Source organism: Coenobita brevimanus, chromosome 19, assembly GCF_032717465.1.
Source record: "Coenobita brevimanus isolate Jiangsu-jjx chromosome 19, ASM3271746v2, whole genome shotgun sequence".
NCBI lineage: Eukaryota > Metazoa > Arthropoda > Malacostraca > Decapoda > Coenobitidae > Coenobita > Coenobita brevimanus.
In genome coordinates, this window is record NC_136972.1 from 21,468,683 (window position 1) to 21,495,364 (window position 26,682).

The 26,682-nt window shown below is 39.4% G+C and overlaps 1 protein-coding gene across 1 annotated transcript in view; it reads left to right on the plus strand.

Moving 5' to 3' along the window:
- Positions 1–26,682, plus strand: part of LOC145391625 (nicotinamide phosphoribosyltransferase-like) — a 385,561-nt gene that overhangs the window by 296,446 nt on the left and 62,433 nt on the right. The window lies entirely within an intron of this gene.

Consider the following 26,682-nt stretch of genomic DNA (forward strand, 5'->3'; position numbering starts at 1 on the left):
GAGGAAGAGAATTATTTTTTTACAATTTATTTTATATGCGAGGAAAAAGGAACCAAAGGCCACGAGCCCGCAAACAATTCCTTCCAAGAAAAAAATAACAATAGAAAAGAGAGCCAAATTCAAGATCTGTTCATTTTGAGATGACTGAACACACTGCATTTGAAAGACTGGAGATCGTAGGGAGTAGAAAAACAGACAGAGGGAGACAGTTCCAGAGTTGACCTGATGCATAAATGAAGGACTAGTAGTAACGGTTAACTCTTGCATTAGAGAGTTCGACAAAAAAGGGATGAAAGTTTATTGCTAGATGGGTGCTGCACACCCGTCATAGAGGTGAAGGGATACAAGCAGACAGTTCAGAGGAGCAGCGACCATTGAAGTTGTGAAAGAAAAGGGATAAAGATACAACAGCATGGCAAAGAGACGGAGGTTGAAGGGATCCAGTAAGAGGAGGAGAGGTAATGAGACAAAAAGCCTTTGACTCCACGCTACTGAGAAGAGCTGTATGTGGGGGACCTCCCCACACATGAGAGTTGTAATCTACACAGGGGCGAAGAAAACCCGTGTATAAAGTCAACAGCTGTGCAGGGGTAAAGAATGTAAGTTGGCATAGCACACCTAATCTCTTGGACGCAGATTTACAAGAGATGCAATATGATCTTTCCAAGATAAGTCCCGAGAGAATGAAACCACAAGCATGTTCAAGGATGATGCAGGATTGAGCTGGATATTATTAAACATTAGTGGGTACTCCTGTGGAAGATTTTGTTGGGCTGATAGGTGTAAAAACTGAGTTATTGGTGCACTAAAAACAAGATTATTTTTATCCTAGTCAGAGATACTGAGTCAGACATTAGGTGAGCGATAGCCTTATCTCTTGTTTGTTGAAGTAACTGCTGAGATGGACGTTCCAGGAACCGAATGGAAAGGTGAAAGGTGGAATCATCAGCATACGAGTGGTTAGGGTTGGATGTACAGCTTAGAAGGTCATTCATGAATAAAAAGAAGAGAGTTGGTGATAGGACAGAGCCTTGAGGAACACCACTCTTGATAGATCTAAGAGAAGAACGATGGCCGTCTACAACAGCAGCTGCAGAACGACCAGAAAGGAAGCTATAGATGATGCCACAGATAGAAGGATAGAAACCGTAAGAGGGCAGTTTGGAAATTAAAGATTTATGTCAGACTCTATCAAAAGCCTTTGAGATGTAAAGTGCAATGGCAAAGATTTCACCAAAGTCCCGAAAGGAGGATGACCAGGAGTCCGAAAGGTAGGTGAGAAGATCGCCAGTGGAGCATCTCTGACGGAACCCATACTGACGATCAGAAAGAAGGTTGTGATAGGAAAGATGCTTTGAAATTTTTCTGTTAAGAATAGACTCGAAAATTTTTGCGGTACAAGATGTTAAAGCAATTGGATGATAGTTTGAGGATTGGGAGTGGTCACCCTTCTTCGGGACCAGCTGAATGAGAACAAACTTCCAGCAAGAATTCTTTGATAAATTACCAATATGCTGGGAATCGAACCAGGGACTCTCAGGTGAGAGCCAGGCAGCATACCACTACACCACGACCAGGTAAAAGTTAACTCACGTTGTCACAATCTTGTAACCAACGTCCCTCCGCCCCCACTGTGGGCATCAAGAGGATGAGTTAACCCCCTCGCACTTGGGCAAGTAGATGCTTTTAATCTATCCCAAGCACTTACAGCATCTACTTGCCCAAGTGCCAGGGGGTTAACTCATCCTCTTGATGCCCACAGTGGGGGCGGAGGGACGTTGGTTACAAGATTGTGACAACGTGAGTTAACTTTTACCTGGTCGTGGTGTAGTGGTATGCTGCCTGACTCTCACCTGAGAGTCCCTGGTTCGATTCCCAGCATATTGGTAATTTATCAGATGATTTTTCCTGTGTACAGTACAGGTTTCTCCCTTCATTCCAGCAAGAAGGAAAGGTACAAGTTTATAGAGAAAGGTGAAAGAGTTTACCTAGGCAGGGTGTAAGCACAGAAGCACAGTTCTTGAGGACAACAGGAGGGACTACATCAGTCCCATATGCCTTGTTAGCACTGAGGCCAGTGAAGGCAGAAATTACATCAGCTGAAGGAATTTTAATGGCAGCCGTGAGAAAGTCAGAGGGGGAAAGTGATGAATGAACAGTACCGTAATCGTCTAAGGTGGAACTGGAGGAAAAAGTCTGAGTGAAGAGATCTGCTTTATCAGTAGAAGAAGTAGCTACAGAGCCATCAAAGTAGAAAAGAGGAGGGAAGGATGATGAGGTAAAGTTGTTAGAAAGGTTTTTGGCAAGGTGCCAGAAGGAGTGGGAAGAATTCAAGTTGAAGAGTTGAGAGCATTTAGTACAGATGAAATTATTTTTAGGAGACCGAAGAATAGTCTTAGCATAGTTCTCGGCAGAAGCATAAAAAAGATGTGCTTCATGGGTGGGTTGACTCTGGTACCTTTTATAGGCCCTCTCCTTGTTGTGGACAGCTTTAGAACAAGCATGATTAAACCAAGGCTTTGTTGCATAAGTCAAAGGATATGAGAAAAGAATGTTTGTTTCCATGCCCGAGAGAATAACCTACGTAATGCGCAAGGCACACACAGTTGGCTCCCTGCCATAGAAGCAATAATCATTCCAGGGAAAATCAAAGAAGTACTGCCTCAGGGCCTCCCAATTTGCAACTCTGAAGTGCCACAGTCAACGTTTCTTTGGAGGGTCCACAGGCCGTACCAGAGCGATAGGACAGGTTAAGGTAATGAGGATGTGATCAGAGGAGCCCAACGGAGAGGAAAGATTAACAGTGTAAGCAGAAAGTTTAGTTGTAAAGAAGAGGTATGATGGAGCTCTCTTCAAGGCTGTCAGGGATACGGGTAGGGTGCTGTACAAGCTGCTCTAGGTCATTAAGGATAGAAAAGATGCAGGCTTGTTCACCAGGGGGATCAGTGAAAAGAGAGGAGAACCAAAGGTGGTGGTAAACATTGAAATCTCCTAGAATGGAGATTTCAGAGAAAGGAGAAATGGATAGAATGTATTCCATCGTAGAAGTAAGGTAGTTGAAGAATTTTTGATAGTAGAATTTGGGGATAAGTACACAGTGCAGATAGATTTAGTCAGAGAATGACAGGAGAGCCGAAGCCAGAGAGTAGCGAATTCAGAAAAATCAAGTTCAGGAATACGAGAGCAAGATAAGTCGTTGCGTACATGTACACAACAGCCACCTTTGGCTCTGAAATGAGTATAGAGAAAGTAGGAGGATATAGAAAAGGATTTGCTGTCAGTTGCCTCAGACAGCTGAGTTTCGGTTAAGAAAAGAAAGTGAGGTTTAGAGGAGGAGAGGTGGTGTCCAACAGAGAGAAAGTTAGAGGAAAGGCCGCGAATGTTGCAGAAATAAAGAAGTGAGTCAGACAGTGGTTCCAGGCAGCTCGTAGAGTCGTCACCGGGAGAGGGCGGATGGTGAGGGCATTTATGGTTCCCCCCCCCCGGGGTCTCCAAGGCATGGTTAATGTGTGCCATTTTTCTTTTTAATTTTGAAAAGGAAGTGTAGTGTGTACCGTGCATGTAGGTTGGTGTTGACAGTTAGAGAAACCTGTACTGGAGAGCATGCTGGCCTACTCTCTCTGTTACCGAAACACTGAAAAAGTTCAGCAAAGGGGAATGGTCAGGAACTAATCCCAAGGGCCAATGAAATGGGAGCTCCAGCTCTTCCTGTCATCAGCTTTCCATCCAGCTTGGGAGTACTGCCCTGCTCGACTGGTGCTACAGTCTACGAAAGTGGTACATAACCGACAGGGAATGAAAAGAAGAAAGGTAGTAGATTCAAGCTATGACAAGTATGTAAACAAGATGATTAAGTTGATGTACTGAAATATAATTGGAATGGTGCCTAAATTTTTAGAGATGAAAGCCTTCACCGTAGAAAAAGAATCACATATTATTTGCCTACCTGAAACAAAATTAACCCCAAAAATATCGAACGACACCCTAAACTTTGAGGAATAAAATATATGGACAAGAGACAGGAATTTAAGAAAAGGAGGAGGAATTATAATCTTAACAAAGAGAAATCTACAAGTCAAAAAAATAAAATTAGCTATACCTCCACAAGTATAACTGACTGCATTGGTGTGCATCCACACGTGTGCTCGAACAAGCATTGGCAACATATAAGCAACACAGTAACAAACACGCTGCAGACATGTTGGGAACAGCAGCCTCAAGATCATGTTGGCATCATCATGATGAAGTCTCAAGAGTCTGGTATGGACACACTTATCCCATCGCCTCTGCTTCCAGTGTTCGAAGCTGCACTAAAACGTGTTTGCATACATCTTTTTTTTTTTTTTTTTTTTTTTTTAATGCGAGGAACAAGGAACCAAAGGCCATGAGCCCACAGTAACAGTTCCCTCCAAGAGAAAAACAAAATACAATAGAGAGCCAAATTCAAGATCTGTTCATTTTGAGATGACTGGACACACTGCGTTTGAAAGACTGGAGATCATAGGCAGCAGGAAATACAGATAGAGGGAGACAGTTCCAGAGCTGACCTGTTGCATAAATGAAAGACTGGGAGTAACGGTTAACTCTTGCATTAGAGAGCTGGACAGAAAAGGGATGAGAGTTTGCTGCCAGACGGGTGCTACGCGCCCGTCGTAGAGGTGGAGGAATGCAAGCAGACAGTTCAGAGGAGCAGTGACCATTAAAGTAGCGATAGAAAAGAGATAAAGATGCAACAGTGCGGCGAAGAGACAGAGGTTGAAGGGAGTCAGTAAGAGGAGGAGAGTTAATGAGACGAAAAGCCTTTGACTCCACCCTATTGAGAAGAGCTGTATGTGGGGAGCCTCCCCACACATGTGAGTTGTACTCCACACAGGGGCGGATAAAACCCGTGTATAGAGTCAACAATTGTGCGGGGGTAAAGAAAGAGCGGAGTCGGCTTAGCACACCCAATCTCTTGGAAGCAGATTTTACAAGAGATGTAATATGATCTTTCCAAGATAAGTCCCGAGTAAATGAAACCCCAAGCATGTTCAAGGATGATGCAGGATTAAGCTGAATATTATTAAACATTAATGGGTATATCTGTGGAAGATTTTGTCGGGTTGATAGGTGTAAGAACTGAGTCTTAGATGCATTAAAGACAACCATATTATTTTTACCCCAGTCAGAGATACGAGCCAAGTCAGACATCAGGTGTGCCATAGCCTCATCCCTTGTTTCTTGAAGTAACTGTTGAGATGGGCGTTGTGGGAACCGAATGGAATGGTGAAGGGTGGAGTCATCAGCGTATGAGTGGATAGGGTTAGATGTACAGCTTAGAAGATCATTGATGAATAAAAGGAAGAGAGTTGGTGATAGGACAGAGCCCTGAGGAACACCACTGTTGATAGATCTAGGAGAAGAACGATGGCCGTCTACAACAGCGGCTATAGAACGACCAGAAAGGAAGCTAGCGATGAAGGCACAGATAGAAGGATAGAAACCGTAGGAGGGCAGTTTGGAAATTAAAGATTTATGCCAGACTCGATCGAAAGCCTTTGAGATGTCAAGTGCAATGGCAAAGCTTTCGCCAAAGTCCCGAAAGGAGGATGACCAGGAGTCTGAAAGGTAGGTGAGAAGATCGCCAGTGGAGCGTCCCTGACCTAACCCATACTGACGATCGGAAAGAAGGTTGTGATAGGAAAGATGCCTTAAAATTTTTCTATTAAGAATTGACTCGAAAACTTTTGAAATACAGGACGTTAAAGCAATTGGACGATAGTTGGAGGGTTGGGAGTGGTCACCCTTCTTTGGGACTGGCTGAATGAGAGCAAACTTCCAGCAAGGAGGAAAGGTACAAGTTGACAGACAAAGGCGAAAGAGTTTGCCTAGGCAGGGTGTAAGCACAGAAGCACAGTTCTTGAGAACAACAGGAGGGACCCCTTCAGACCCATATGCCTTGTTAGTACTGAGGCCAGTGATGGCAGAAAATACATCAACTGAAGAAATTTTAATGTCAGCCATGAGGAAGTCAGAGGGGAGAAGTGATGGAGGAACAACACCGGAATCGTCTAAGGTGGAATTGGAGGGGAAAGTCTGTGCTGCATACATGTACCCAATAATGTTGCCAGCTGTGTTGGCAACATATGTTCGAGGGCACGTGTGAACGCGCCCTTAGAGATTAACACATCTCAGGGGTAAATAATTGTGGCAAATTTATACATGCCACCCAAAACAAACACTTGGGAAAGTGGCGAATATGAAGACCTGGCAGAAAGTACATTTCAGAATTTAAGAACATTACTACATAGAATGGAAGACAAATCTGAAAGAATTATTTTAACTGGAGATTTCTGTACAAATATAAATTGGAATACTCTAGATGTAACAAGCCGTAAAAGCTGTTGAGATCAAAAGCTCCCGAATCTTGTGCAGGAGTTTTTCCTAATACAGCATGTAAAGGAAAACATCAGAAAAAGAGGACTTCATGATCCATGAGTAATATATCTTATATTTACTAGGCAAGAAAATGATTTTGACAATATAATGTATCATCCTCCATTCAACAAAAGCAACCATGCAGTATTCAATTGCAACTTCAGGATTGCATATGACGTTACCGGTAATGAGAGTTACAAAAAGAGTCTAAACTACAAAAAGGGAAAAGGAGCTTAGAGGATAAGATTTAAATGTTATATAGAGACAATTGTGATTTTTATGAAATAAGAGTCCAAAATTACATTTCTCAGCACAAAGAAACAGAAATGAAAATAATGAAATGGTTTACTACAGAATGTAAAACAAAAGAAAAATGAGGTTTGCTATGGAATAGATACAGAAAACACAGTAGTAAAAGGGCATATAGCAACTACAAACAGGCAAGAATTGATTACATAAGGACATGGAGGGAGACTCAAAGTCAGTTTGGGGAAGACATTCTAAATAAAAGTAGTGATCAACCTAAGCCATTTTACAGCTACATCAGAAGCAAAACAAAACTTAAAGATAAAATACAGTCCATTATGGACGAGGGGATCATCTATTCACAAGAGAAAGATGCTTGTGAAGTACTAAACAAAAACTTCCAATCAGTTTTTACAGAAGAAAATAATATTGAAAGAGATGATATGGAACATGCATGCCCACACATATTACCAGATATTCAAATATTAGAAAAAGAAGTGCAGGATGAGTTAAGTAAAATAGACAAAGGAAAAGCACATGGTCCTGACAAAATTTCAGGTTAGGTGCTAGATGAATGTGCAGAAGAGCTAAGCAGACCATTATATTTAATATTCAAGGAATCCTTAGGACAAGGTAAACTACCTGATAATTGGAAAAAAGCAAACATTGTTCCCCTTTTGAAGAAAGGGAATAGACAGACTCTACTCAACTACCGACCAGTATCGCTGACTAGTGTTGCAAGTCTTCTTCTTCTTTCGGCTCTCCCCTTAGGGGTCGCCACAGCGGATCACCTGTCTCCATCTTACTGTCTTCTGCATCTTCTTCTTTTACACCTACCACCCGCATGTCCTCCTTCACTACATCCATAAACCTTCTCTTTGGCCTTCCTCTCTTTCTCCTGCCTAGTAACTCCATTTCTAGCATCCTCCTCCCGACATACTCCTCATCCCTCGTCCGTACATATCCAAACCATCTCAGTCTCGCCTCTCTAGCTTTGTCCCCAGACTGACTTACGTGCGCTGTCCCTCTAATATGTTCATTTCTAATTTTGTCCAACCTCGACACTCCTAGTGAAAAACGCAACATCTTCAATTCTGCTACCTCCAACTGTGCCTCCTGTCTTTTTGTCAGTGGTACTGTCTCCATTCCGTACAACATGGCTGGCCTCACTACAGTCTTATAAACTTTCCCTTTCATTTCTGCAGAGACCCTTCTATCACAGGTCACTCCTGTCACCTTTCTCCACCCACTCCATCCCGCCTGCACTCTCTTTTTTTTACCTCTCTACCACACTGTCCTTTATTTTTACAGTTGACCCCAAGTATTTGAATTCAACTACCTTTGCCACCTCTACACCTTGCAGCCTCACGGTTCTCCTGTCATCTCTCTCATTACCCATACGTACTGTGTCTTGCTTCTGCTTACTTTCATTACCCTTCTCTCCAGTACATATCTCCATATCTTAAGCTCTGCCTCAGCTTCCTCCCGGCTCTCACTACAAATCACAATGTCGTCCGCAAAAAATCGTTGTCCACGGAGGCTCCTGTCTAATCTCATTTGTCAATCTGTCCGTCACCACTGCAAACAAGAAGGGGCTCAAAGTCGATCCTTGATGCAATCCCACCTCCACCTTGAAACCCTCAGTCATTCCTACCGCACATCTCACTGCTGTTACACTATCGTCGTACATGTCCTTCACCGCCCTCACATACTTCTCTGCCACTCCTGACTTTCTCATACAGCACCACAGCTCCTCTCTCGGTACCCTATCATAAGCCTTCTCCAAGTCTATAAACACATAATGCAACTCCTTCTAGCCTTCTCTGTACTTCTCCATCACCATTCTCATAGCAATTATGGCGTCTATAGTACTTCTCCCTGGCATGAAACCAAATTGCTCCTCGCAGATCCTCACTTCTCTTCTCAGTCTAGCTTCCACCACTCTTTCCCATATCTTCATTGCATGGCTGATCAGCTTTATACCTCTGTACTTGCTGCAACACTGCACATCACCCTTGTCCTTGTAAATCTGAACTAGAATACTTTTTCTCCACTCCTTCGGCATCCTCTCATCCTCCAGGATTTTGTTAAACAAGCTGGTAAACCACGTCACAGCCATCTCTCCTAAGCTCCTCCATGCTTCCACTGGTATACCATCTGGGCCCACTGCCTTGCCATCCTTCATCCTCTTCATGGCATTCCCCACTTCCTCTTTGCTGATCTCTTGCATTTCCTGACTCACTACCTCCAACTCTTCCAACCTTCCCTCTCTCATATTTTCTGTATTCATCAACTCTTCGAAATACTCCTTCCACCTTCTTAGTACACTCTCCTCACTTGTCAGTACATTGCCATCTGCAGCCTTTATCATTCTAACATGCTGCACATCCCGCCCAGCTCTGTCTCTCTGCCTGGCTAATCGTTACAGGTCTTTTTCCCCTTCTCTACTATTCAACTTCTCGTACAGCATCTGGTATGCCTTTTCTTTTGCCTTAGCAACATCTTTCTTGACTATGTCCCTCGTCTCCTTATACTCCCGAATGCTTTCTGCGTCCCTGTGTCTATCCATATTCTTCTTTGCCTGCTTCTTCCTATTTATGCTATCCTGTACTTCCTCATTCCACCATCAAGTCTCCTTGTCTACCCTCCTCTGTCCCGATGTCACCTCAAGTACCTTCTTGGCTTTCTCCCTCACCACTTCTGAGATAACTGCCCATCCGTCCTCGTATTCCCTGCCTCCGAAAGCCTGGCTCACCTCATCCCTAAATTTACTACTGAAGTCTTGCTCCTTCAGCTTCCACCACCTAATCCTTTGTTCAGCTGTCACTTTCCTCCTTGTCTTCACTTTCAAATTCATCTTTCCAACCAACACCCTATGCTGTCTTACTACACTCTCCCCTGGCACTAACTTATAATCACTGAATTCTTTCAAATTGCATCTTCTACATAGGATATTATCTGCGTCCTCCTTCCCCCACTCTTATACGTAATCCTGTGCTCCTCCTTCTTCTTGAAACAAGTGTTTACTACAGCCATCTCCATCCATTTTGAAAAATCAACAACCATCAGACCCTCAGCTTTCCTCTCCCCGGCACCGTACCTGCCTATCACCTCCTCGTCACCACTATTTCCATCTCCAACATGCTCATTCAAATCCGCTCCCATAACCACTCTTTCCTCCCTGGGTGTGCTCTGAATCACTTCCTCTACTTCACTCTAAAACTCTTCCTTTTCCTCCAAGTCACACCCCACTTGCGAGGCGTATGCACTGATGATATTAATCAGGACCCCCTCAGTTTCCATCCTCAAACTCATTACTCTATCCGACACTCTCTTCACCTCCAATACACTATCTATATACTTTTCCTTCACTACCACCCCTACACCATTTCTCCTCGCATCCACGCCATGGTAAAACAACTTGAACCCTCCTCCAATCATCCTCGCTTTACTTCCCTGCCATTTTGTTTCCTGCACACACAGTATATCCAACTTTCTCCTCTCCATCATATCGGCCAGCTCTCTCCCTTTACCCGTCATCGTGCCCACATTCAAAGATCCCACTCTCATCTCCACTCTCCTACTCTCCCTTCCCTCCTGCTTCCTCTGGAACTGTCTTCCTCCTCTTCTCTTCCTCTCCTTCCTTTATCCAACAGTCGCATACTTTCCGCAGGCCCCCTGTTGGACAACAGCATCGGTGGCGGTCGTTGTTGACCCGGGCCAAGACCGATCCGGTATGAAGTTTCCTTTTGTACTTAGTGTTGTAAATAAGACTCTAGAAAAGCTGATAAGAAAGGTTAGGGTAAACCATCTAGAAGAACACAGTATGATAACAGAAAGGTAATTCGGTTTTAGAAAGGGAAAAGCATGTGTTACTAATATATTTAGCTACTGTGATAAAGTTACAGAAACATTACAGAAAACAGAAGGATGGGTGAACAGTATCTATTTAGATTTGAAGAAAGCATTTGACAGAGTACCACACCAAAGATTTTTATGGAAACTGTACCATCAAGGAGCTATCCAAGGCAACCTGTGCTGTTGTATGCAGGATTTTCTCAGAGAAAGGGAAATGAGAACAGAACTAAGGGAAATTACTCATCATGGAGGGAAGTGACTAACAGAGTTCTACAGGGATCAGTGCTGGCACCATTTATGTTATTAGTATATATAAATGACATAGTAACATTGGAAGTGGAAGCTATCTAAATATGTTTGCTGATGATGCAAAAATACAAAGGAAAATTACTAACACAGATCTTGCAGAGAGCTACAAGAAGAATTAAACTTCATGAATGGAGCAAGAAATGGCAGATGGACTTTAATGTGGAGAAGTGTCATGTAATTAAGTTTGGTAAAAGTGAAAAAAGACCAGATTGGGATTATATGTTAGAACGTTCAGTGCTACACATATCACAAAGGGAGAAGGACCTGGGAGTGATTATCAATAACAGACTATCTCCGGCTGACCACATCAGTGAGGAGGAACGTAACATGTATACACTGTTTGATAATATAAGAATTGCATTCACACACACACACACACACACACACACACACACACACATCTATACATATATATCTATATCTATATCTATCTATCTATCTATATATATATATATATATATATATATATATATATATATATCATCAGCCATTATAAGTCCCCTGCTGAACAAAGGCCTCCCCCAACCTTCTCCACGAATTCCTTGGCTGAGCCAATCTTTGCCACGTTTTCCCTGCAAATTTCTCTATCTCATCTCTCCACCTCCTGTCTGGCCTTTTTCTGCTACGCTTACCATCTCTTGGTGTCCAGTCAGTCAACCTCTTGCTCCATCGATTATCCCTTGTTCTTGCTACATGGCCTGCCCACCTCCATTTCTGTTCTTTTATAACTTCTATAATATCTTTGACTTTACTCTGCTCTCTCACCCAAGTTAATCTTTTCCTGTCTCTTAAAGATATTCCCAACATTGACCTTTCCATTGCTCTCTGAGAACGAAGTAATTTATTTTCCATCGATTTTGTCAGTTTCCAAGTCTCACAACCATACGTCATAGCTGGAATTATACATTCGTTATATACTTTTCGTTTCATACAAACTGGCAAGCTACTTTTCATAATGTCTCTGTGTTTACCGAAAGCTTTCCATCCAATTGTAATGCGTCTCTTTATTTCGCTATCATGATCTTTCGTTAATTTTAGTATTTGTCTCAGGTAATTGTACTCCTCAACTTCTTCAAGAATTTCTCCACTTATTCTTATGACGCTCTTTGGTGTTTGAGGATTAAACATTACTTTAGTTTTACTCCGGTTCATCTTTAGCCCTACTTTCAGACTTTCTCTGTTCGGGTCATTTAACATTTCTTGCAACGTCTCTGCTTTTTCTGAGATTAGGACAATGTCATCTGCAAATCTTAAATGATTTAGCTTTTCTCCATCTATGTTTACTCCTATGTTTTCCCAGTCTAGCTTTCTGAAAATACTTTCCAGGCATGCTGTAAATAACTTTGGTGAAATCGTATCTCCCTGACGCACGCCCTTCTCAATCTTAATTTTCTCTGAGTCCTTATGTAATTTAACTGTAGCAGTTCCCTCTTTATATATGTTTTCGAGCAGTTTTACAACGTTCTCATTCACTCCTAGTTCTCGCAATGAATTTATAATTGCTATGTGCTCCACTGAGTCGAAAGCCTTTTCGTAATCAACAAACCTAAGCACAGTGGTTTATTATATTCTGTAGTTTTCTCAATTACCTGATTCATTGTGCGCAGATGATCAGTGGTTGAATACCCGCATCGGAATCCTGCCTGTTCACGAGGTTGGTTTTCCTCCAAATTTGTAGCTATTCTGTTTGTAAGGACTTTAGTGAAAAGTTTGTAAATGACTGATAGCAAGCTAATGGGTTGATAGTTACTAAGGTCTTTTGAGTCGCTTTTTTTTTAAAGTAGAATAACAATTGCATTACACCATGTTTTGGGAATTTTCTTCTGTTTTATACATTGGGTAAATAAGTGAGCAAGCCTATTTTGTACTTCTGCTCCTGCATCCAATAGTAAATCTGCTACTATTCCATCTTCTCCCGGAGCCTTCCCTCTTTTCATATTTTTAAGAGAAATATTTACTTCGTCTGGTGTTACCTCAAGTATTTCACTTGTGTCAACAGAAAAGTTAGCTATTGGTACTACTGTCTTTGATGCATACAGTTTTTTGTAAAATTCTTCAGCTCGCTTCAGCATCATATCTCTGCATTTAATGGTTTCACCGTTTTTGTCTTTTAGTGACGTAATTTGTTGCTTTCCAAGTGCCATTTTATTTCGGACCTGTTTCAGACTTTTTCCTTTTTTGATGGTTTCTTTGATTTGATCCATGTTTCTCTTTCTTTTTTCTTCTCTTTGTCTTTTGTTGATAAGCTTATTTAATTCCGCTCGTTCTATTTCATCTTTCTTTGTTTTTACTTTTATTACCTTTCTTTTTTTCATAAGCTCAAGTGTCTTCCCTGAATACTTCCCGGCTTTGGTTGTATTAGGTTTTCCTACTACCTCCGCTGATTCTTTTAGGACTTTTGTTAGTCTGTTATTCAACTCATCAATGTCACATTCAGCATAACTGAGAGCCTGAAATCTGTTCCTTATTTCCAACTGAAAAGCTGCTTTGTTTTCGCTTACTTTTATTGGGCATATCTTTTTGTCTTTAATCATCTTCTTTCTTTCACTTTTGAAAATGAATCTTGCTGTGCAACCCACCATTCTATGGTCACTTCCAATATTTACTTTGTTGATAACTGTGACGTTTGTGATTATGTTATTCTTATTTGCTATAATGAAGTCGATTTCATTCTTTGTTTCTCCATCTGGGCTTCTCCCGGTCCACTTTCTCCCTGTTCTTTTGTGAAACAATGTGTTCATTATTCTCATGTTAAACATTTCTGCAAAGTTTACCAACATTTCTCCTCTTTCGTTCCTTTTTCCCACTCCAAATTTTCCCATACATGCTTCTCCAGTTTTTGATTTTCCAACTTTTGCATTGAAGTCTCCCATGAGTATAGTATAGGTGGTCTTTTCTTCTTCCATAATCTGGGAGATGTCATCATAGAATGTTTCAATTTCTTCATCTGAGCTCTGAGAAGTTGGTGCATATACTTGTATCACTTTCAGGGTATATTTTTTGCAGTCTAATTACAACCACTGCTGCTCTGTCACATGCACTGCTGAATTTAACAATGTATATATATATATATATATATATATATATATCAAGACGTGCTGAGAATGATAATAACATCATTTATCAGACCAACCGTGGAGCATGCATCAGTAGTCTAGAATCCTCATCTCAAAAAACACATAGGTAAGATTGAAAAAGTACATAGGGCAGCCACAAAATGGGTACCAAGCTTAAGGATCTAAGCTACGGAGAACGATGAGAAAAATTCAATCTACTGACACTACAGGAGAGAATGAAAAGAGAAGAGATGATTATGCTATATAAATGCATCTCAGGGAAAGAGAATATAGACATAAATAAATATATAACCTGTAGGGAAATATCAGCATGAGGACACTGCAAAAAAACACATTAAAAGAGGTGTGATGAAGACGTAAGGAAGTTTAGTTTCCCAAATAGGGCAATCGATCAGTGGAATGCACTACCGAATGAAATAATGTGTACCAAAACTATTCATATATTTAAGGATATGTATGATAAAAATGGTTTCATACACGGGACGCTACGAGCTTGACTCATTCCTGTAAGGATACAATAAGGTTTGAACAATTAGGTAAGAATTAGTTAAGCACACACACACACACACACACACACACACACACACACACACACACACACACACACACACACACACACACACACACGTATGAGTATTCCAATGACAACTTTGTCTTAGCTTCGTTTCGATACTAATGAATACCTCTATTAAATAATACATTCATCCATTTCGTGTTGTTTATTTCTATCTTTATTATTATTATATTAATATTATTGTTTTTATTACTATTATTATTCTGTGCAGTGACGCCATCGTCCTTGTGACACTGATGTTTTCCGCTGCTCAACCCTGTATCATTTTACTCGTCCCAGGGAGAAATCGGAGTCGGAGTGAAGATAGTCATTAATGAACACGCTGTGACTTGTGCAAATGTGGTGGGAGTAGAGAAACACAGACTAGTTAGGAATATTTTCATTGCCGCCAACGTTACGACAGTTTTGTTCACAGAGATAATAACAGAACGTCAGGATATCATTGTTTCTTTACATCCAACGTATTTAATAACAGTCTCAGCTACAGGTGATTCCAAACGTATTTCACTGTGTGAGTCTCGTCCCATCTCCTGTTCACCTCCACGCATGTATAATACACGTTGTGGGATGGAATAACAGGAAATAACGTTTCCTTGCTGAGAAACCTTCGATGAGCAAGAGTCGTTTTACCCTAGGCAAGACCCAATTTTACCCTAAAACCCAACATTTTACCCTTATATCTATCTACACACACACACACACACACACACACACACACACACAACCGTGAAATATATAATGGCTGCTTGATTTGTTACAATACTGAACATTTGTAGTTAGAAAAAAAATGTGAAGGTTCAGGCTTTTATTGCAGCATTTCTAGCCATATCAGGATTTTCGTACTATTCCTGAAATAAGAAAGCAGCATATTTCTGAAAGTGATTTTTTCCCCTCATTTCTTTGATGTTAGGAAACAATAAGATAGCTTCTTGCAGCCTCCTTACAAAGGAAATGCTGTAAATTATTTGCAACTTCAGTGAGACTTTGATTAGCCTACTATTACTCAGAGAGCTACAATGTGCATTACCATAAACAGTAGCCTAAAGAGGGTCTGATTATCCTTGTTTAGGGTAATTTACTATAAAATGGAAGCACTTCAGTGCACTAACGGTACTACAGAAACCTCTGTCTGCGTATTTTCTCATGGTCCCATTAGTAAATAGATCCCACAATTTAGGATCCATAGCCCACATAGCTCGACTGACAATAGAAACTATGATACAGTACTATTTGATTGTGTAACTGTATTTAGAATATATTCTCATTTATCTTGAACTGAATTGTTTTCTGGAAGGTGAAAGATGATGGGCCTGTGTAATGTTATTTCCTCCGTTGTCAGTAGTCATTATATTACTTTGAAAACGTTCATTTGTAATAAATTGCTTTATGATAAGTTTCTATAGCCCCTACACCGCGGGCTTGTTTACCAATGACTTGCGTGTGCCGCGGGGTTATTTGGGCTCCGACAGACTCTCAAAAAATATTTGCCAAAAATCAGTTATTAGTCCTAGAATAATAAAATTACATATGCTTATGGCACATACCTTCAGCTTTCTCCTAGAATGATTGTTGAGCCTTCGTCGGTTACCGTAGGACTTGTGGAGACCTCTGAAGTAGGGTAACGAAGTCTCCACTTTACACTTCCCGACAACCCGTAATATGATTACCACAGCCAGATACAAACACTATAAACACTATTCTACAATTTTCAAGTAGTTTGGGATCCATACTCAAAAAAAAAAACACTGTGAAAGCAATGGAAATTACGAGCGCGTCTGATCGTCGCACTGGCACTAGTTCGCTCATGGTAGTCTGTCATTTATTATTCATAAAACCCCTCACACTTTATATTTCTATTACTATATAACACTTATATATATCTACAGTCTTTATCCATAAGTTTCCTTCAGTAGTATTAGTTTATTGTCACTGTAGGGATTCAATTTCTTTCAGTAAAATACGTAGCATTCACTTTCTCGTCCTGTATACTGGCATTGAGAGTGAATGTCACTTTCATCTTCACTCTCATAACTCATAGCATTCAGACATGCTAGAGTGAAACTTTCACTTTCATTACTCCTAGGGTATATACTCGTATTCTTATAATACTACTCATTTACATTTCTATTTACGTTCTCTATTTTATTTACGTTATTTACATTTCTATTTTATTTACACTGTGTTGTGCACTGTCACTTGAAATAACTTATAAAACTATTTTCCATTGTTCACGTATATTTACATTCATTACTTTCACTTGCTGTTTACACATTATTTACACATTATTTACAATTCCACTTGCACTGTTTTACTCAATAGAAAGATCGTAGTCACTCTTTTATCAATTGTCAGCCCTTTACCTCTTTCCACACGAGGTTTAGTAGGGGGTAAAGGTCACAGAGCCATTTGCATGGGGGTGAAAAAAAGGCCTTGAAGTCAGCAAGATGAAACATACGTCCTCTCACTTCGGAAGATGAGAGTACACTGATAACGCAGGGGCCAGGCCAGCCAGCCTAGAGGCCTGCTTTAGGGGTTATTCAGAGTTACCAATATTACTTCTTGAAACAGCTAAGTCTAGCACTGATATGATTGGCAGGAAATCTAGACAATACATTATAAATTTGGTAGTTCCAGGTGAATGTAAATATCATTTAGGCTTCTCCCTTCCCTCCTTACATGTATATTTATTACGAAAATAGATTAGAGGCCTACTTGGGAGATATATAATCAGAGCTACCAATGTTAAATCTTGAAACAGCTTTGTGTAGCACTGATATGATTGGCAGGAAATCTAGACAATACATTATAAATTAGGTAGTTCCAGGTGAATGTAAATTTCACTTAGGCTTCTCCCTTCTCTCCTTACATGTATATTTATTACGAAAATAGATTATACGGCATATTTCAAGGGGAAAAAAACAGCGAAAATTAGCGAACGAGTGCACGTGAGGTGTTGTCAGGTGATAATTAGCCAATTCCAGGTGTATGGCACTCTCACTTACCTGATTTCTTTCTTGTATATATTATTTGGTATAAGAATACGACATAGGGCTTATTTCAATGGATGAAATCAGTGAAAAATTCCAGGGAAGATTTACTAAGCGTAGCATGGCCGGGCAGGCGAGAGGATAGGGTAATGGAGGGGGGGTAGGGAGGGGAGTCAAGAACGGGGAGAAATGGCTAAATTGTCAACAATGGATGGGAGTACAGATGAGATTAGGAGTGCTGACTAGTGTTGGACATTGTCAGTACTGATAGATGATACAAGCCCCCACTTGAAAGCCCGGGTGAATTCAAAATAACACAGAATCACAAAGGCGACGCCCCGCGGTATGATCCCTTGCTCCCAAGCGTCACGAAAGTGACGCCCCGCAGTTAAGGGGATAGAGACTGCTAAAAATATCAAATATAAAACTTTTTTTTTTTTTTTTAAGACACCCTCAAATAGTCAATTAATTATTATCCAGTATGAATGGAAATGTTTGGGATAATGAACAATGTAGGGACGAACACACACACACACACACACATACACACACACACACACACATTATATATATATATATATATATATATATATATATATGTGTGTGTGTGTGTGTGTGTGTGTGTGTGTGTGTGTAGTCATCCTACCAGAGTTAAAAGAACTGTTTTTAAAAATGTGTCCCATGGTGAAACCCAGGCTTTTGAGATATGGTTGATAAGAACAATCACCACAAACAATTGCAAATTGTCTGTAGTGGACACCCCCCAAAAATAAATAAATAAATAAATAAAGCTCAAATCTCACACCATAACAAAGACGATAATCTTTTGACTGGCTTCAAGATAAATCACGAATATATTGCTCAAGTGATGGCTCCAACTAATGAAGACACTGATGTGTATCAGAAAACAGTCTTGAAGAATGATTTATAACCATGATTATTAACTTTGTCATTCAACAGTTTCATAGGTTTGTGGCAATTAGTTCAGTGTTATGCAGTAAACCATCTTTCTTTCATCCTTTGACTTTATGCATCAAAAAGCGAGCATTTGTTTAGGAAAATAAGTTGTATAAAATAATTTCATGTATCATCGAACACTGAAAAACTCTAGGAACAATGGAATTTCTTGTAAACTGCTGCGTTTGTCTCAGACACTAAGTTGTATGACCAAAGCTTCCTTTGGCTGTAGAGCAGATGGCATTAACTTTCAGTCTTTAAATGTGTTGGCTGTATTATATATGACAGGATAGCGATAACATTCAGTTTTATTTTGGCAACTTTATTTAATTCTGTAACTGAAGTTACTTCTTTGGTATCTATAAACAGTATGCATAATTATGGCTGGGTTCGCTTAGCTTCTGGGTTTCTATCATTTCAAGCATCAGATAAACAGAAAACATGTAGTGACAATCGGTGAAAGTATTCTTTAACAGTGTAGTAATGGGCACTAAATATTTAACCTGGTGAAACGGAGCAAGGTTGCAAATTTATATTATCAAGCAGTTCTTAATGTCATCATTTGAAATATGAAAGGTAAAAAAAGGGGGGTTGGGGATCTTGCGAATGAGACTTCAAAAGTATGAAGACAATATAAATAAATTTGCATTCAGTATAGAAATATAACCGGATACACGTTGTGCAGTGATATACAGTATCTTGGGTAAAATATGTTCGACTTTCCTTACAGACGTAGTTATCTGATAAACATAATTAACACCAAAGAGATAAGTGTCTGTGAGTTTGTATGTGTATTTACTAATCCACTGCTACAAAAACAAAACGTCGGTGGGTCAGCTTGGTAAGGGTATGAATTTTTCTGAGCGCTGCACACGGCGAGAATGGACATGTTTGGTCTTCCTGTATGGATATGACTGTACTCTGTAATGTTGGATGCAGACGGACCATATCTATGATGCTTTTAGATTACCCTGGCTTGATTTCCGTGCTTTTGCGATTTATTTCACGTAAATATGTGACATAAAAAGACAATACAACGGATCTTCATGCGTTCCAAAGCACTTGTACGCGTACGTGCTTTGTATCATAATCTAGTTACAGATCAGTATTCAAGATGGAACAATAACAATTTTAGTCCAACTTACAGTAAAACAAAATGATATAATAACCACAGATGTTCCGAAAATGACAATAAAATATTATATGTTTGTTTCCATTTTGCTAATTACAATCTAAGCATACAAGGTGTAGACCGAAAAAATTTTCAAATTATTTTTGAAGTGTTATTGACGAAGAGGGAATATATTTAGCCATTCTATAGCGTTGCTTACTGCATTTTGTAGTATTGGATGCAGGCTAATCTTACCTGATAACCACAGGAGTTCCATTAGTGTCCTTCAAACATTAGGGTTATGCACTTTACTTTGGGATTTAAGGTTTGCGTATACAACTTTAGGAGCGCATTTTAAGAAGAATGGAAGGATTCCTCTCTCTCTCTCTCTCTGTCTCAGTCCGATTCTTATGTATATGGTAATAACCGTTTCACGGGGAATATCAATTTGTATCAGTGACATGCAAGAGGACACAAAGACGTAATGTGCAAAATAAATCGCTAAGGAAGAGGTGTTACGGAACCTCCAAGGCCACTTAGGGTCACATCCTAAGTGGATTTGAAAATTTCGAAACAGCCCTTTCTATTTAGTTGTTTATTTATCCATCTATCATCTAGCTATCTATTGCCAGATTTTTTAATCCTGTAAAGGTTGACCTCAAACAAATTACCTTCACTGCGCCCTATTTTTTGCCATTTGGCTGCCCTCCCTCCAGCTCACACGCCCCTCTCTATCACTTCAATCCATCCTTCCATCTCATCATTGGTTTCTTCCTCCTCCTCCTCATCCTTATCCTCATCTTCCTGCCATACACTCTTCTAGCCAGTCTCCCATTCTCCATTCTCCATCCTCTCCGCAGGGCCAAACGATGTCAAAGATTTTTCTCAATACTTTCATTCACATCCATATCATCACAACACTGTTCCTTAGATGTTTTTTCTTCTTCACGTTGCACTTCAGCATTTTCTTGTGTGCTACTGAAGCAAACCATGTCGATATGACAACGTTATCTATAACAAACAAGATAATGTGCTTTTGTATGGCACCGTTCCCTGTTATCCAAACTTCCTTGCTACGGCCTGTCATCTTATCTCTCACTGATTTCCTCATATCTCAGCAACAGAAGGAAGAGTGTAAAGGATAGATGATGTATATTGTGCCGATGTGCCACAAGGATCTGTCCTGGCTCCAACCCTGTTCCCCTTTCATATTAATGACCTCTTGTCTGTAGCTCATAATACTGTTCACTCATATGTAGATGACTCATTGTTTCACAGTTCCTTTACACGTAACCACCTTTTCACAAAGTTTGATATCTCAGTCTCCCAACCCAGCAGAGCAATCTTCATAAATCAAGACTTAACTAAGATCACTGAATGGGAGGAAAATTACCCTGTCTCTTTTAATGCTAGGAAAACCAAATATTCCCAGTATAATAAGACAGATATTGCCTGAGTCCTATAATACCTCCGGAGCAAACAATATTCCTATCTCAAAAAGTATTGAATTTCTCAATGTTTCGCATAACAATACCCACAGTAGAACCTCTCACTTGTTAAAACTATCTCAAAGAAACTAGGATTATCGTACAGAGTCCGTAACATCTTCATTGACGAGCAGTTAGCTATAGTTCACGAGTCATATGTGCCCTCAGCTGGAATATTACTTACCCTTGTGGAGTAAATGTGGAAAAGTTGCACTAAAACTGCTGGATAAAATTCAGAGCAAAACTATAAGAATAATTAATAACCTGCAATTACAAATGAACTACCTCCCTACAAGTAAGATGGAATGTTGCCTCCATTGCATTGTTTTATAGATACTTTTACGGCAGATGTTCAGACGAAGTTGCATCCATTGTGCTACCTCTCCACGACTTCCTCCATGCTACACTGGCGTCTGGTAACGCTCATGATTGGAACGTCACACAGCTATATTGCAGAACTTCTGCCAATCAGAATTCCTTTGTTCCCCGAAACGAATCTCTTCGAAACTAGCTTCCTCAAATTAGTTTCCTCCCAAACTTCAACACAGCAGTTCAAGTACAGCTGTCAGATGTTTTTTATGAAAGGAAGACACCTGCAATCAGTTATATGGATTCTTTTATTTAATCTGTGTTTCGTTCTTCTGTTCATCCACTGTTAAATAAAGAGCAGAATAAATTGCTAAGAATGAGGTGGTGTGAATCCCACGATGTCACTCAAGACTAAGTTTTTTTTTTTTTTCATTAAACACAGGGAGTCCCCCGTGATGGACAGAAACTCACCTGTTCCCTTGTTAGAATAAGTTTATATATATATATATATATATATATATATATATATATATATATATATATATATATATATATATATATATATATATATATATATATATATATATATATATATATATATATATATATATATATATATATATATATATATATATATATATATATATATATATATATATATATATATATATATATATATATATATATATAGTACCAGTAGTTGGCACCTTTAGTCTCGGGAGACTATGGGCTGCACATCTAGGAGTTATGTTCAGAACAACGTTTGGTGTGGCTGATCAGGCCAATATTGGCATGGCAGTCCTTTCCGCAATGGGGGCAGATATATACGGAGGCAGGCTGGTTTGTCTGCCTGCGAGCTCTCCTCTGCTGCCGCTTTACTTCGGACTGCTCCCTGACTGATGCCTCGAAGCAGGTAGTTCAGTTCTTCACCGCCTGCTTCTAAGAGGCTTTGTACCGACGGCTTCCCAAGTGTTTGTATTGATGTTAAGGGCTTTCAGGTCTCTTTTGCAGACATCCTTATATCGCAGTTGAGGTCTTCCTCAGAGGCGCCTTCCTTGCACAAGCTCGCCATAAAGAAGGTCTTTGGGTATTCGCCCATCTTCCACGTGGACAGTGTGTCCAAGCCAAAGCATGCACCGCTGTTTAAGGGTGGTGAACATGCTGGGGATGCCTGCTCTTTCTAGGATAGTGTTGTTCGTTATCCTATCCTTCCAAGTAATGCCGAGAATGCGTCCGAGGCAGCGCAAGTGAAAGCTGTTTAGCCGTCTTTCCTGGTGGGAGTGCAAGGTCCAAGACTCATTAGCATAAAGTAGTGTGCTTACCACACAGGCCATGTAGACCTGGACCTTGGTGTGTTCTGTTAGTTTTCTATTTGTCCACACCCTCCTTGTTAGACCAGACATGGTAGTGGATGCCCTGCTGATACGTCTATTTATCTCTGTGTCTAATGAGAGGGTGTCAGAGATGGTGGATCCCAAATATACAAAATCATGGACAACCTCAAGTTCTTGATTGGCTATTTTGATGTTAGGAGGGGTATCCACGTCCTGCCCCATGACGTGAGTTTTCTTCGGGCTGATGGTAAGTCCGAAGTCCCTACAGGCCGAGCTGAACCTGTTGATGAGCTGTTGGAGATCATCTGCCAAGTGTGCAGTATATATATATATATATATATATATATATATATATATTTCAGCCGTTTGAGTATCCACTGGAGGACCGGCCTGTCCTGACCGAAGTCGGAACAATACAGCCAATGTATCTCTACCAAGTGGCTTAGGCTGTCTGGTAGATTGTATGTAGGGTGAGAAGTGCTTGTAAATGTAATGTAGTGTTGTAGTGGCTTTGGATGTGTGTGTAGTCTGTGAACCAAGTGTAATTGGCCCACGCAAGCTGACTGGGTGCAAGCATACTTTATAGTAAGCGACACTGGTTCAACCACAGCATCCCTTATGTCCGCCAATGCAGTACGTGGCCGGGTGAACACTCCCAAAGTTTATTACTCTGGCGGGGCGCGAACACTGGTTCACCAGTGTACAAAACGCACATTCTACCACTGTACCCCATATATATATATATATATATATATATATATATATATATATATATATATGTATGTATGTATGTATTTTTTTTAATAGATAATGAATGGAGGAAGGAAAAACAAAGGGGGAAAAAAAAAGTCCATGTGCCTAAAGGCATCCTCCATTCATAAAATATCCGTAACAACTGGACTTGAACTGAAGTGGATCAAATATTTTTGGGAAACAACTCTCAGGAAGCAAATTCCAGAGAGTAGTAGTTCTGGGGATAAATGAATTTTGATAAGCAGAGGTTCTGCATTGCGGGGGAGATAGTGTGAATTCATGGGCGCTTCCAGCTGCCCGAGTATTTCGGGAGAAAATGTCAAGGGGAGGAACAATTGAAGCCAGTTCGTCTGAACACTTATGGTAAAAATATCTATTAAATAATGCTAAAGAAGCAACATCTCTACTTATTGATAATGAGGAAGGTCTTGCGTGATGGCAGGATTATTAATTAATCTAATGGCTTTATTTTGAATTTTGTCCAACTGCCTCAATGCAACCGCTCCACATCCACTCCACAGTGGTGAACAGTATTCGATCTGAGAACGAACATGACTTTTGTATATTGTGGCCATCTGCTCGTCAGTGAGGAACTCTCGAACTCTGTACATAAGTCCCATTTTTTTTGGAAGCATTTTTAGCAAGGATTTAACATAAACTGTCCAGCTTAGGTTGGGGTTTAGAGTAACACCTAGGATATCAACTGTAGTGGATATGGGAATACTGACATCATTTAGAATTATGTGAGAGTCTGAGGGATTCTCTCTGTTGGAGAAATTAATGTATTTAGTTTTCTGAGCATTAAATGAGACCAGATTTGTTTGTCCCCATTGATTAATTTTAGAAAGGTCCTGGTTCAGAGAAATAGCTGTGTTTATTTGGGAATTTATAATATCAAATTGAGTAAAGGAGGTACTAAATGTGAAAGAACTATGAAGGGTCGAGTCATCAGCATAAGAGTGTATTGTGTTGTGAGTGGCAGATAGGAGGTCATTAATATGAATGAGAAAGAGGGTTGACGCCAAAACTGATCCCTGAGGTACGCCAGCATTTATGGAATGAAACTGAGAAAAATACCATCTACCATGACCGGTATTTTTCTATTATGAAGGTAAGAAGAAATTAGAGGAACCAGTGATGCAAGGCCATAGTCTGACATCTTAGACAATAAGGCCTGGTGCCATACTGTCAAATGCTTTTGATACATCTAGTGCTAGTGTGTGTGTTTCACCGTGTTGGTCTATTGTTTTGTTAATCTGATGGGTAGGAAGGCAAAGAATGTCTATAGTTGAACGTTCTTGTCTAAATCCATACTGCCGATCATTGATTCATTTATTGATTTCTAGATGCTTGATTATGTGTTTGTTAATTAGCGTCTCAAAAACTTTGCCAAGAATGGAAGTTATTGCAATTGGTCTATAGTTTGATGGATCAGAAGTTGCCCCCATTTTAGGAATAGGATGGATATTTGCTTCTTTCCAAGAGGCTGGAAAAATTGAGGTACGGATGCATAAGCGGAAAAATTTTGCCAATACAGGAGCCAACACTGAGGAGTAATTTTTAAGTACTATTGAAGAAATTTCATCTTGACCAGTAGCTTTGTCTGCTGAGAGATTCTGTAATACAGCTTGTACGTATCTGGTGTGAATCATGAAAGGAGGTATTTGAGGGGAATCAAAATCAAGTACAGGAATATTGTAATTTTCTGTATTTAGGGTTGAGTTTGTTGAAAAAATGTCAACAAGAAGTTTGGCTTTTCCGCGTGGGTCACTTACTAGATTTCCATTTGGGGACTGTAACGGTGGAATGGAAGAGGAGGCAGTAAAGTTAGTTTTGAGTGGAGTAAGGGTTGACCAGAATATTTTGTTATCATTTGGGTTGTTTAGTAGTTTGTTAGCCTGTCTATGCAGAAAGTTTAATTTAGAAAGATTGATGATAGTTTTAGCATGGTTTCTGATATTTATATAATAGTTAAAGGCTTCTTTGGTTTTGGTCCTTGTGTGTGTGTGTATATAAATATATATATATATATATATATATATATATATATATATATATATATATATATATATATATATATATATATATATATATATATATATATATATATATATATATATATATATATATATATATATATATATATATATATATATATATATATATATTGTGGTAGGTGGTGGCGCTCACCATCCACTCACTCAATGTAGTGCTGCTGTCAGGTGTCTGCCCTTTCCTCTCCTCTCTCCATTCCTTCCATCCTCTTCCGTCTTCCTTTCCTTCATTCTTTTCTTGTCCTTCTGCCTACGGGTAACTTTACACTTCCTCTTCTTTCTTTCCTTCATTCTTTCCTCTTCCTTCTGCCTGTGGGTGACTCTACACTGAGTGACAAGCCAAATGGTTTGTACACCAGGAAACCATTTACATCGCTGGGTGGTAACCATATAACCAAATTTTGGCGCCTGGTGGTTTAGTAATTATTGCACTCCAATCGGATTGAGCCGGTGAAGGTTTATATCCAAGGGATGGATAGGGTTGATTGCTCATGTAATGCCACTCAGGGATGAGTGAGGCTGGTCACTATCATCTTAAATATCGGGACCAACTGCTTACGCCGGGTTCCTACGCACCTCATGGGGCCGTGTAGGATTGGATGATGGATGGATGGATATATATATCCATATATATATATGGATGGATATATATATATATATATATATATATATATATATATATATATATATATATATATATATATATATATATATATATATATATATATATATATATATATATATATATATATATATATATATATATATATATATATAATATGTATATATATATATATGTATATATATATATAGGCTATATATATATGTTTATATATATATATATACCGGTATATATATGTCTATATATATCTATATCTATATTTATATCTATATCTTTCTGTCTGTCTATCTATATGTATCTATGTATCTATCTATCTATATGTATCTATGTATCTATCTATCTATCTATATGTCATATATGTATACATATATATATATATAGGTATATATTATCTATATCTACCTATTTATCTATCTGTCTGTCTATCTATCTATCTATTATCTATTTTTGTGTGTACATATATAGGTATATCTATCTATATATATCCATATCTATATCTATCTATCTATCTGTCTATCTATATATCTTTTATCTATCTATTTATCAGTCTCTCTCTCTCTCTCTCTCTCTCTCTCTCTCTCTCTCTC